Source organism: Colobus angolensis, unplaced genomic scaffold (assembly GCF_000951035.1).
Source record: "Colobus angolensis palliatus isolate OR3802 unplaced genomic scaffold, Cang.pa_1.0 Scaffold422, whole genome shotgun sequence".
Classification (NCBI taxonomy): Eukaryota; Metazoa; Chordata; class Mammalia; order Primates; family Cercopithecidae; genus Colobus; species Colobus angolensis.
In genome coordinates this window covers 1,218,347-1,232,707 of record NW_012117622.1, presented here as the reverse complement: position 1 = coordinate 1,232,707, position 14,361 = coordinate 1,218,347, and positions in this window count along the sequence as shown.

Sequence of the window (14,361 nt, the reverse complement as noted above, 5' to 3'; positions counted from 1 at the left end):
CCAGGGCCTGTCATGGGGTGGGGGGAGGGGGGAGGGATAGCGTTAGGACATACACCTAATGTAAATGACGAGTTAATGGGTGCAGCACACCAGCATAGCACATGTATACATATGTAACAAACCTGCACATTGTGCACATTTCCCTAGAGCTTAAAGTATAACAAAAAAAACAAAACAAAACAAAACAAAAAAAACACAATGCTTTGCTATTCTATATTGGTAAATAAAGAACATGGACCAAGAATACTTAGTATTCGGTTCCAGTTTTTCACACAAGAACTCTTTATAACAAGAAAGCATTTTTTATTTTTTTACAAACTTTCAGATTCCACTTCCAATAGGCTACAGACTGCTGAGAAAAGTAGCCAGAAAATGAGACTGATTTCCAATTCTACTATTATCATCAGCTAATGTTCAAACTTTGTATTAGTGCCTACCACCAGAGATGCTGTTGATATTGCCAAATAATACTCCCAACATTAACTAGCCCCAATCTTCTTTGCTTCCCTCCCTTCCCCTCCTCAAGTGTGTTCCCTGAACACAAATTTTGTTTCTGGTGATATGGGAGTCTTCCATGGTAATCTTCCCCAACATCTAATTCCACTCTTATCATAGAAATTATGCCATTAGCCTTTACAACTATGCTGACTACTGCTGCCACTACTACTACTAAAGTGGAAGAAGAGTAGAAGGGAAAAAAGAGCAGGAAGAGAAGGGGGAAGAGGATAAAAATTTTTGAGCACTTATCATGTTCCTGATCACACAATTTGGAAGTACCAGGGCAGGATTTAAACAGGAAGGCTAATGCCAAATACCACATACTTATCCCCAACTCTTACTGCCTCCCCAGAAGCAACTGATAATCTCTGAGAATGCCCAAGTCAAACAGTTTGACAATACCCAAGTCAAAATGTGAAGGAGTCAGACTTCAATCCCTGGCCCTCTAATTCCAGAGCCCATCTACTTAGCCACTACCAATCCCAGCTTCTTGCATCTTGTCTCCAGGTAATTGAATGTTTAAGCAATCAATAAAATAATTTTACCACCTCTCTCACTTTGTTAACAAAATTAGAAACAAACAATTCAGTCATTAATAGTAACAGCATAAGTAGGATGCTTACTGACACTTCCAAAGTTCTTTCCCTCAGGAGGTTTGGTTTAGAGAGTTCATTAATCCTCCCATCCCAAGAACTGGGCCAGCCAAGCTGTACTTCATCCTGGAAGAATTAGATAAGTGGATCCCTGTCAACATTAGTAAGTCAATAGCTGTAGAATCTTAGATTTAAACAGACAAATGTCTGAATTTTCTTTTATCCTCAAAAAATTGTAGACTATACAGCACAATTGCTGAAAATTCTCAGTTGAAATGTAGCAAGTGGGAAAATGAAACGCAGAGACTCTGATTTGATAACCCTCCCTCTAGATTTATCAAAATTGCTTATAACGGCATGGATTTTAGAGGGTAAGTTACCTCATTCTCAAAGCCTAAAACCCTCTTTTATCAGAAACCTTGACAATTTAACTTTGGTTGAAGTACAGATGGGCAGGCACAGGCGTGTTGGCTAACACCAGAATTCTGAATATCCTGGTATCTAAAACAAGAATTCATTATTTCTGATCTTGATCCAGCTTTGTGATAAGACATACCTAGAATTTCTTATCATGTGTATTCTTCAACGTTTTAAGTCCATAGTTGCTTGATACCTACATGATTAATTAACCCTTTGGAAGCTCAGAAATCACAGTAGGTAAAGGCTGGAAATTGAAAGATTCTACAGAATCTCCATTCCTACCCTATTAGAACTAGGAACTATGATCTCTATACCTCTCACCCTATTACTTTAAAATTATAACTTAATACTCTTAAATGGCAAGAAGTTAAGGAATGTTAAAGCATATAGATTCTCAAATCCCTTCAGAAGACAAGTGTATGAATGTAAATGTGGGAAAAGGTAGGAACAAAAATTTAGGAAGTGGTGCTGCTTGTGGTAAGCTAGGGAGTACATTATTGGCCTAAAAAGCCATTCAAGTTTGAAGTTTTAGAAACACTGCGCCAGCCAAATACATACAAGAACATTAGTTTGTAATAGCTGATCATATTTCTAGAATCTAACTATGGCCAGGTGTGGTGGCTCAAACCTGTAATCCCAGCACTTTGGGAGGCCGAGGCAGGTGGGTCACTGAGGTCAGGAGTTCGAGACCAGCCTGGCCAACATGGTGAAACCCCATTTCTACTAAAACTACAAAAATTAGCTGGGTGTGGTGGCGCATACCTGTAGTCCCAGCTACTCGGAAGGCTGAGGGACAAGAATCACTTGAACTCGGGAGACAGAGGTTGCAGTGAGCTGAGATCGCGCCACTGTACACCAGCCTGGGTGACAGAGCAAGATTCCATCTCAAAGAAAAAAAGAATCCAGCTCCATTAATCATTTATTAATTTAAATTTTCTTCATTATCAGTAACAGTTTAGATATAGATCTTATAGTTGGAAATTACCATTTCCCCTTCCTTGTGTTGTATAACCCTACATGTAATTGTTCAAACAGTTGGATCAAGCAGTGGAGCTGCTGAAAGAAAGGGTAGAACCTCATTCCCTCACTGCCTTCTGGAGAAGTTATCTGTAAATTGTACAGACTAAAACGTACTCTGACTGTCCCATAAAACCACAGGTCTTGAACATGATGACTGGATTTAACAAGGACTGCTGGGAAGCCAAGAGTACATTATATTCAGTACTTGGAGGAAGCTACACACAAATGCTTCATGTTTCAGTCCAATCATAAAAAGATATTTCTGTAAAAATGTGGACTACTACAGGTTTTGGTAGAAGGCCTTGCACAATAAATGTAAGTTAGATCCAGTACTGCAGGCCTTTGAAAAAGTAGAGGTAAGATATGTTTCCACAGATAATAATGTGGTTTCTCTTGATTTTATAACCCTAAGATATTTACCCTATAGTTTTTAGTCCCAGAATCAGTAGTGAAATGTAGGTACCTAGCTAATTTCTTGTGTACTGGAGCTTATGAGAGTTAAAAGTTTAATAATACTGCCTACGGCTATGACTATCACTAGGCTATAATTCAAAATCAGTATGACATCATTACCAATCAAAAAAATTGTTCTTGAAATAAAATTCATCTTTGGCAAGACTTTAAGAAAATCTGGCTGCAGTGTTAGGATACTGCTGGCATACCTTTTTCTGTAGGTTTATTGGTAATTTGTATTTATTTTTTAAAATGTCTATTCATATCTTTGCAAGAGACTGTTTTTAATCAATTAATTTTAGAGCAGTAATAGAAATACTGCTCATGGCTTTAGAAAAAAATTCAAGCCATACAGAAGTAAATAAAAAATAAAGTCTCCTTTCCTTCCCCTAACCACTTCTCCACTCTGGAGATCTCTTTCCAGAAATTTCCTATGCAGATACAAGCTTATGCATGTGCATAATCAATTTTAAACAAATTTATATATATGAACCCTACAATTTGTTCTTTATCACTTATCACTGTGTTTTGAGATATTTTTTTCCAAATAGGCACCCCATAATTTACTTTAACAGCATTTTGTGAATGAAAATTTAGCCTGGATTTTTTTGTTTGTTTGTTTGTTTGTTTTGCTATTACAATATATAGCACATATGATTTACTTTAGTACCAAGTCTCCATAAAAGTAGAGTAGGTGAAATCTCACTGGCTTAAGTGTATCAATATTCTATTACCTGTGCATAATCAAATTATTCTAGCAGTTATGCTTTAGCTTACATAACTCCTGATGGCAGGCATGCCCAGGTTATATTCTAATGAAGAAAATATAAACATGACCATGAAAACAGTATCGCAGTAAATGACTGTACTTGTTAAATGTATTCTGTGAACATATTCCTCCATGCAATTGGAATAGGGTTTAGCATACGTTCATTATTTTAAGGTGCAAGAAGAGTACTATATGCAGATTTTGTCAGTATGACAAGCATACTTAAACCCTGATGATGAAAACTCCTGGCTATTGTTTAGACAAAAGAATTCAGAATCCTTTGTTAGCAGGGACAAAGACAATTGCTTCAGCAATTAAAAGTTACTTGACATTTGACAGCCTTTTAAACAAAAGAACACAAATCTTCATTGGAATCATGATTTGATATATAGTGGACAATGTTATTGTCTCTACAATCAAGTGAAAATTGATTTTTAATTATGTTTTCTGCATCAAAAATTCTGCTGACCAAAAATTTCACCAAGATACAAAATATTTCAAATATTTTTATTTCTATTTAAGTCTGTCAATATTCTAAGCATCAATAAAATAGTTCTTGCTCTTCAGCAGTTTTTATGTGAATATATTATAATTTACTATTTTCATTGGGTATGTATATAACTATCCTGCTAGATGCAAGATTTCATGAACTAAAAAGAATTTACTGACATTTTTAATCCAACCCAATTATTTCAAACGAAAATGTCAAGGTGAAAATATGCAGAACGTTCAAAGGAAATTTTCAAGAAACCTATTAGGATTGAATTGTTACTAGTATAATTACTAATGTAAGTAAAGTCATCAGGAAAAAAATTGAAAAACATTTCAAACTATCTGCAAATCCAGGGCAACTCTTTATTTTTTAAATATTAAAAAATAAATGCAAGTTTTTCCGAAGTATGTTTCTTATTATTTTTTAACACTCCCTGTCACTGTTTGTGTGTGTGTGCACACGTGCACATGTGCATACATATGGTAGAGTGTTTTCAAATTAAAAGTTATAAAACATTATTTCAGGAACAATATGAACAAATTGAAAATGAGGCACTACAACTCAACAGTACTCAAGTGGCTAAAATAAAATAGAAACTACAGAAAAAATAATAATTTTGCTAATATCTAATCATGATAAAAGTGATTCTAAGTTTGCCTGACTTCATTTATAAGTGTAGTTATATCAACGTTTATCTAATATAACACTGTTGGAATGACAATAAATCGTCAACCATTTTAAGAGGAAGTCAGTAGATAATGTCTAAAATTGCTAGACCAAAATATAACAATGTAAGTGTATCTTTTTAGAAATATAAAAGTTATTGTAAGATAAAACCCCTCTAAGACTTGAAAATGTTTCCTTCTGAAGTGGAGAACTAGACTGGGTCAGATACCTTTTAGCTTAACTTAATTTTTTAACTATGTGCGGCTGGGCTCAGTGACTCACGCCTGTAATCCCAGCACTTTGGGAGGCCGAGGCGGGCAGATCACGAGGTCAGGAGATCGAGACCATCCTGGCTAACATGGTGAAACCCCGTCTCTACTAAAAACATTTAAAAAATTAGCCAGGTGTGGTGGCGGGCGCCTGTAGTCCCAGTTACTCAGGGACTGGGCAGGAGAATGGCCTGGACCTGGGAGGCGGAGCTTGCAGTGAGCCGAGATCGCTCCACTGCACTCCAGCCTGGGCAACAGAGCAAGAATCTGTCTCAAAACTATATATATATTTTTTTTTAACTATGTGCATGTTATCACTTGGATAAAGAAAAGTAATTTCAAAATAATAAAACAAAGCATTGTGCAATTGATATTATTAAGATAACCCTTTTGACTATACATATACTGCATATATTTCCATAACCAAACTTTAAGATATATTTACATAAGCATATTAATACCACATACAAATATGTAATTTTATGCTACAAAAATACTTTATGTAGTTAGGATTTTTATTTCAAAATTAGTCATTTAAAAAGTCAGTCTTACTACTTCGTAGTTATACTTCTCTGAGCCTCAGCTTCCTTGTTTTTGTGAGTAATGTCTCCCTAATAGAATTACGGGAAAAAATAGAGGTATTTATAAGAGAAGCTTTCCTAATTAAAATTTAAAATGCTACACAAGTATAGATGTTTATTCGCCTTTATAACTATGGTACCCTAAAATATGAGGATTGTACAGAGCCAGCAAATTTAAGGATTTTTTAAATGAGAACTAAAAGAAAAAAAAAACACACAAATTAAGGATTAGAATTCTTGTTTTGTCTGAAAAACAAAGATAATAAAATAATAGTTTAAGGTGCATACACAGATGAAGAATCCTTACGCATAATGTGTTATGAATTTTTTGCATAATGTTTCAAAGTTTTAAGTGTCAACTCTATGCCTCCCCTTTCCTCCAACTTCCCTGTATTTAATCCTTCTGCATTAATTCAGAGACACACTACCATGAGAATGGTTTAGGATTCAAAACTTTGAGGAATCAGGTTTTCACCTCCAAAAATCTAATAGGCTTGAAAGGTAAGGTTTTTAGTTGTAACAGCTGGGCTTGTAGAGTAAAGAAGAGTGGTTTATGAGCTTCAAAAAACTAATAGCCTGGCAGTCTCAGCATATAAAGTTCACACCATAAACCACGTAGTGTGAAATAAGGAATGAGGATGTAGAAACAGTTTTTCCCCCACACACAAAAGTATTTTTTAAACCCCACTGAACTAGAAAGAAAGGAATCTGCAAAGAGAGAGAGAAGTAGAGAATCTGGACTCAGATATGAAGCCCCAGGAATGTGGGTGAGAGGAAAATAGAAACCTCTAACAAGTTTGGGGAATTATAAAGCAAAATAACTAGTATCTTAATTCCCAGAGTATAGTCAGAGGAGATTGCAAGACTTTTAGAGAAGTCACACAAGCAGCCTAGGATAGAATGGAACACCTAGGGAGAAGGTCAAAGAATCTGAGGACACCTCACCGGCCAGATCTGGTGTGAGAGAGTAACTCATACACCTAGAAATGGGTGGCACAAGAGGCCTGGGGAGAATCAGTGAGCCAGACTGAATTACATGGTTTTGATGAGGAGATACTGTCAGGGAATGTGATGAGGGCCATACAAACTAGAGATTATGGCAGACCCTGGACAGCAGATATGGGGGGATGGAGAAAACTATCTGAGCAGGAAAAAGAGCAGGTGACTGCAAAGCACCTAAAGACCAATGTCAGCATGACATATGAGAGCACCACCTATCTTACCCATCCTGCCTGGGCTGAACTTTAATTTCCTCATGGAACAAGGAAAAAAAGGGGGGAAAGAAGAACATTAATTGATAAAGTATTTATTTTTCAAAAAAAGATGAGACAAAATTCACTAATATGTATATCGACCTCTAAGTAACTAGATTACATTCTCCAGCAATGGCAGGAATGGAGTCACAAGACCTAAGTGCAATTATAAAGAAATAAACTGTCATATTTGCACAGCCAACTTTATAACTTTGAAACGTTTACCCACTACAACAGCATGATGATCTGACTCTTCATCTCCACTGAAACAGAAAATGAAAAGAAAAATGTATGCTGATTTTCCAATTATTTGGTATTTTCAGTTATCTATACTCCACTTTTCCCCCCAACATTTATGTTAAATTCAGGGGTAAATGTGCAGGATGTGAAAGTTTGTTACATAGGTTAATGTGTCCCATGGTGGTTGGCTACACAGAGTATCCCGTCACCTAGGTATTAAGCCCAGCATCCATTAGCTATTCTTCCTGATGCTGTCCCTCCTCACACTCTCACATGCTCCTACAGGCCCCAGTGTGTGTTGTTTCCCCCAAGGGTCCATGTGTTCTCATCATTTAGCTCTCAATATAAGTGAGAACATCCAGTATATGGTTTTCAGTTTCTGCATTAGTTTGCTGAGGATAATGACTTCCAGTTCTAATTATGTTCCTGTAAAGGACATGATCTCACTCCTTTTTATAGCTGAATAGTATTCCTTAGTGTTTATGTACCATATTTTCTTTATCCAGTCTATCTGATGGACATTTAAGTCAGTTCCATGTCTTTGTTATTATTAATAGTGCTGGAATGAACATATGCATGCATATATCTTTATAATGGAATATTTATATTCTTTTGAGTATATACCCAATAATGGGATTGCTGGGTCAAGTGGTATTTCTGCCTCTGGGTCTTTCGGGAATCATCACACTATCTTCCTCAATGGTTGGACTAATTTACACTCCCACCAACAGTGTAAAAGCATTCCTTTTTCTCCACAACACTGCCAGCATCTGATGTTTGTCGACTTTTTAATAATAGCCATTCTGACTGGTATGAGATGGTATCTCATTGTGATTTTGATTTGCATTTCTCTAATGATCAGTGATGTTGAGCAAGTTTTCATGTTTCTTGGCTACATGTATGTCTTCTTTTGATACATATCTGTTCATGTCCTTTGCCTACTTTTTAATGGGGTTGTTTGGTTTTTTTTTTCTTGTAAACTTGTTTAAGTTCTTTGTAGATGTTGAATATTAGACCTTTGTCAGATAGATTGCAAAACTTTCCTCCCATTCTGTAGGTTGTCTGTTCACTCTGACGATTGTTTCTTTTGCTGTACTGAAGCTCTTTAGTTTCATTAGATCCCACTTGTCAATTTTGGCTTTCGTTCCAACTGCTTTTGGTATCTTTGTCATTAAATCTTTGCCCATACCTATGTCCTGAATGGTATTGCCTAGATTTTCTTCTAGGGTTTTTATGGTTTTTGGTTTTACAATTAAATCTTTAATCCATCTTGAGTTGATTTTTGTATGTATGGAAGAAGTCCAGTTTCAATTTTCTGCATATGGCTAGCCAGTTCTCCCAGCACCATTTATTAAATAGGGAATCCTTTCCCCATTGCTTGTTTTTGTCAGGTTTGTTGAAGATCAGAAGGTTATCGGTGTGAAGTCTTATTTCTGAGTTCTATATTCTCTTCCATTGGTCTATGTGTCTGTTCTTCTACCAGTACCATGCTGTTTTGGTTACTATAGCCTTGTACTATAGTTTGAAGTAGGGTAGGGTGATGCCTCCAGATTTGTCCTTTTTGCTTAGGATTGTCTTGGCTATTTTGGCTCTTTTTTGTTTCCATATGAATTTTCAAATAGTTTTTTTCTAATTCTGTGAAGAATGTCAATGGCAGTTTAATGGGAATAGCACCAAATCTATAAATTACTTTGAGCTGTATGGCCACTTTCATGATACTGGTTCTTCCTATCCATGAGTATAGAGTGTTTTTCCATTTGTGTCTTCTCTGATTTCTTTGAATAGTGGCTTGCTGTTCTCCTTGAGGAGGTCCTTCACTCCCCTGTTAGCTGTATTCTTAGGCATTTTATTCTTTTTATAGCAATTGTGAATGAGAGCTTATTTGTTATTTGACTCTGCTGCTTGCCTCTTGGCATATAGAGGAATGTTAGTGATTTTTGCACATGGATTTTGTATCTTGAGACTTTGCTGAAGTTGCTTATCAGCTTAAGAAGCTTTTGGCTGAGACTAAGGGGTTTTCTAGATATAGGATCATGTCGTCTGCAAATAAAGATAATTTGACTTCCTCTCTTCCTATTTGAATACCATTTATTTATTTCTCTTGCCTGATGTCCCTGACCAGAACTTCCAACACTATGTTAAATAAGAGTGGAGAGAGAGGGCATCCTTGTCTGTGCCCATTTTCAAGGAGAATGTTTCCAGCTATTGCCCATTCAGTATGCTATTGCCCATTCAGTATGTTATTGGCTGTGGGTTTGTTATATACGGCTTTTGTTATTTTGAGGTATATTCCTTTAATACCTCATTTATTGAGAGTTTTTCACATGAAAGGATGTTGAATTTTACTGAAGGTCTTTTCTGCATCAATTGAGATAATCATATGGTTTTGTCCTTAGTTCTGTTTATGTGATGGATCATACTTACTTATTTGTGTATGTTAAACCAACCTTGCATCCCAGGCCAGGATGAAGCCAACTCGGTTGTAGTGGATACACATTTTGATGTGCTGCTGTATTTGGTTTGCCAGTATTTTATTGATGATTTTTGCATCAATGTCAATCAAGGATATTGGTCCGAAGTTTTCTTGCTTTCTTGTATCTCTTCCAGGTTTTGGTATCAGAATGATGCTGGCCTCACGGAATGAGTTAGGGAGGACTCCCTCCTTTTTAATTTTTTTTGGAATAGTTTCAGTAGAAATGATACCAGCTCTTCTTAGTACCTCTGATAAAATTCAGCTGTGACTCCATCTGGTCCTGGGCTAATTGTAGGCTATTTATTACCACCTCAATTTCAGAACTCATTATTGATCTATTCAGGGATTCCATTTCTTCCTGGTTCAGTCTTGGGAGGGTGTATGTGTCCAGGTATTTATCCATTTCTTCTCGATTTTCTAGTTGATGTAAATAGAGGTGTTTATGGTATTATCTGATGGTTGTTTGTATTTCTCTGGAGTCAGTGGTGATATCCCCCTTATCATTTTGATTGTGTATATTTGATTATTCCTCTTTTCTTCTCTATTAGTCTAGCTAGGAGTCTACCTTTTTTTTTTTTTTTCCAGAAAACCCACTCCTGGATTTGCAGATTCTTTTTAGAAGGATTTTTATGTCCCTAACTCCTTCAGTTCAGCTCCAATCTTGGTTATTTCTTGTCTTCTGCTAGTTTTGGGGTTTATTCTTAGTTCTCTAGTTCTTTTAGTTGCAATGTTAGATTGTTAACTTGAGATCTTCCTAGCTTTTTGATATGAGCATTTAGTGCTGTAAATTTCCCTCTTAACACTGCTTTAGATGCATCCAAGAGATTCTGGCACATTATCCCTTTGTTATCATGAGTTTCAAAGAACTTCTTGATACCTTCCTTAATTTCATTGTTTTTTCAAGAGTCATTCAGGAGCAGGTTATTCAATTTCCATGTAGTCGTATGGTTTTAAGTGAATTTCTTAGTCTTGAGTTTTAATTTGTGCTGAGGTCTGAAAGACTGTGTGTTATCATTTTAGTCCTTTTGCACTTACTGAGGAGAGTTTTACTCCCAATTATGTGGTCAATTTTAGAGTAAGTGCCATGTGGCCATGAGAAGAATGTATATTCTGTTGAATTTGGGTGGAGAGTTCTATAGATGTCTATCAGGTCCACTTGATCCAGACCCGAGTTCAAGTCCTGAATATCCTTGTTAATTTTATGTCTTGATGATCTGTCTAATATTGTCAGCAGGGTGTTAAAGTTTCCCACTATTATTGTGTGGGACTCTAAGTCTCATTGTATGTCTCTAAGAACTTGTTTTATAAATCTGGGTGTTCCTGTATTGGGTGTGTATATATTTAGCATAGATAGCTCTTCTTGTTGAATTGAACCCTTTGCCATTATGTAATGCCCTTCTTTTTCTTTTCTTATCTTTGTTGGTTTAAAGTCTGTTTTGTCAGAAACTAGAATTATAACCCCTGCTTTTTTCTATTTTCCATTTGCTTGGTAAATTTCCTCCATCCCTTTATTTTGAGCTTATGTGTGTCTCTGTGTGTGAGAAGGGTCTCTTTAACACAGCATATTGATGGGTCTTGGTTCTTTATCCAGCTTGCCAATCTGTGTCTTTTAATTGGCCCAGTAACATTTAAGGGTATATCATTATGTGTACATTCGATCCTGTCATCATGATGCTAGCTGATTATTTTGCAAACTTGTTTATGTGGTTGCTCCACAGTGTCACTGGTCCTTGTACTTCAGTATGTTTTTGTGGTGGATGGTAACCATATTTTCTTTCCATACTTAGTGCTTCCCTCAGGAGCTATTGCAAGGCAGGCCCTGTGGTAACATGCTCCTCTATTCTAATATAAAAACTTGTGAATTGACCATATTAGAAATTTATTTGCTACCTTATTCCATGAAGAATGTTCATACAGAGTCATAATGCATCCCAGATGGCTTTAGGTAGTATTTTTCTAAGGGAATGGAATACACACTACTGGAAGTAGGCAAAACAATTTTAGGTCATACCTAAGTGTACACTTTTTATCTTAATGTGTATTGAAAAACTATTACTTGAACAACAAAATGTTATTGCACATTTTTGCTTAAGACAAGGGAAAGTAAGTATTGACGTTTAACGATTTAACCCGACCTAAAGAAGAGTAGTAAGTAAAAATAAAGTATATGAATATAGCAAAAATAGAGAAGGTTTTACACAGAAGACTGAAGTTTGTAAAGCACTGTATTGAGGTGATGGATTATACAATTTTAAAAAGGAATGTGGCTATAACATCTTGTGCTGTTCAGTATTTCCAGTCTTCGGTTTATTCATCCATAAATCAAGGAGACTGAATTAGATAAATCCTTAAGTTCCTTATCCTGGAATTCTATTATTTGAATAATAGTCTTTACAGCATTTTTATAAGTATCAACCTTATTTCAGCATTATCACATTCAATAAGTATTGAATGAGCATCTTTTATATGCCAAACAATGTTATGAGTCCTTAAGATACATCACTGAACAAAACACATGAAGATGCTTGCCTTTATGGAGCTTACATTTTGACTCACATCCTGTGAGGTATGTTATTATTTCCATTTTACATGGAACAATTTTAGGGTCAGGTATGTAGGCAATTGCCCTAGATAAGTTAGTAGGAAGCAGAGTTAGGATTTAGACCTAGGGCTTCTGATTCACAGATTGTGCTCTTTCTATATTACATACATTGTGAAGGATATGACTCAATAGGGAAACAACTTGGAGAAAAATAGAATCTGCTGCTAACCTAGATGCCTATTAGATAATATTATCATATGCTCTTATTTGGGGTCTTTGATGATGCTGATCATTTTTTAAAATAAATGAAAACCCCAATGGCTGTAAATAAGGAATTGGTCTTATGAAACAGATGGCCTAGCAGATGGCAGATTGCTCCTTTTCTTCTTGGTACCTCCTGTTGAAAGAATGTGACATGCACGATGGTTAGGTATGTTTGACTTCTTGGGTCTTAACTAGCAGATATTTCTGGAACTGATACTGCTTCCTTATTCTGAGCTCAACAAATTCATAAGTACAATCTGTAGCATTTTCTTTTCTGTCACTCTTCTCATATTATGTCCAGTTACATCAACTTTAATTAAAATAATTTACATTAAAAAATGACCTAAAATATGTCAGATGTTTTGGGATAACTAATTCAAAGTAATTATTGGAAGCCCCCAATTTCTACCAATAAGATGGATAACAATCATAACTTTTGGGCAGGTCAAAATTACATTAAATACATCTTTCAAGGAACAGAATCGATTAAGTAACAACCATATGCAGACCACTGGGACAGGTGCTACAGGAGATGTGAGGACAGTAAGATGTGACTGTGGTCTTTAAGGATTTTACAGTATAGGAAAGGCTTAAGTGAGTGCACAAAAACTGGTAATGCAGGGCAGATTTTGGTAATTATCATAAAGGCAGCTCAAAGAAAGAGTTTGGATGTTCAGAGAAAGGATAACCCCCTATTCTGGCTGGATTGGGAGGTGCTGAGGCATGGTAGAATTAGGCTGAAAGTGCTTGTTACTTTGCATGATGATGAGGATTCCTACAACTAGAAATAATGAGGGCTTTCCGGATATCATGTGCTTAAGTGCAGAGGTCTGCTTGGAACATGCCTCCTGACTTCCCCCTAAATCCTCACATCTCTAGTGACACATGGCAGTTATCAACTTTTAACCAATTTACAGGGAAGTTATCAGCTTTGGTGGGGTTTTTTTCTGTTTGTTTGTTTGCTTGTTTTGAGACAGGGTTTCACTCTGTCACCCAGTCTGGAGTGCAGTGGCATGATCATGGCTCACTGAAGCCCTGACCTCCCAGGAGCAAGCGATCTCCCACCTCAGCCTCCCTACAGGCACATGCCACCATGCCTGGCTAACTTTTTTATTATATTTTGCAGAGATGGGTTCTCACGATGTTAGCCAGGTTGGTCTTGAACTCCTGGGCTTAAGTGATATGCCTGCCTTGATCTCCAAAAGTGCTGGGATCACAGGCATGAGGTACCATGCCTGGCCAGCAGTTATCAACTTTGACTCGAACATACGATATATGAAGGAAACCGATTGTGATGGCCTTGCAAATCAAGGCAAGCTATCTGAGCTTGGATCACATTGCAATAGGGAATTACTGAATAATTTTGTGTAAGAAGATGGCAAAATCCATGCTATAGTTTAGCATGAATAGTTTCTTAGGAGTTGGGTTAGTTTCCAAGAGACAGAAACAGAAGGCAGTGAGACCAATTAGGAGGTCCTTGACATAGTCGAGAGAAGAGATAATGAGGATCTGAAATAGATCTGGCACTTGTTAGAGGAAGAAGGCAATGAATAGGAGAAATGTTGAGGAGGTCTTAATGATTATTTTCCCAGTAAGAGGTGAGAAGTCGATACCTTTTGTAATAACTGCAGACTGAGAGTTGATCAAGGTTAAGAGAGATGTTAAGTAACAAATCACTAAATTCTTAGGAGCTCTAGGGTTGATTGACTTTCTTTTTCCTAACTTCATAAATTGCTAGAAAATTTTCAAATATATATAAATATAAATATATATGAATATATATATATACACACCCAGTTTTAGTGCCTCTTACACACTTATTATTTA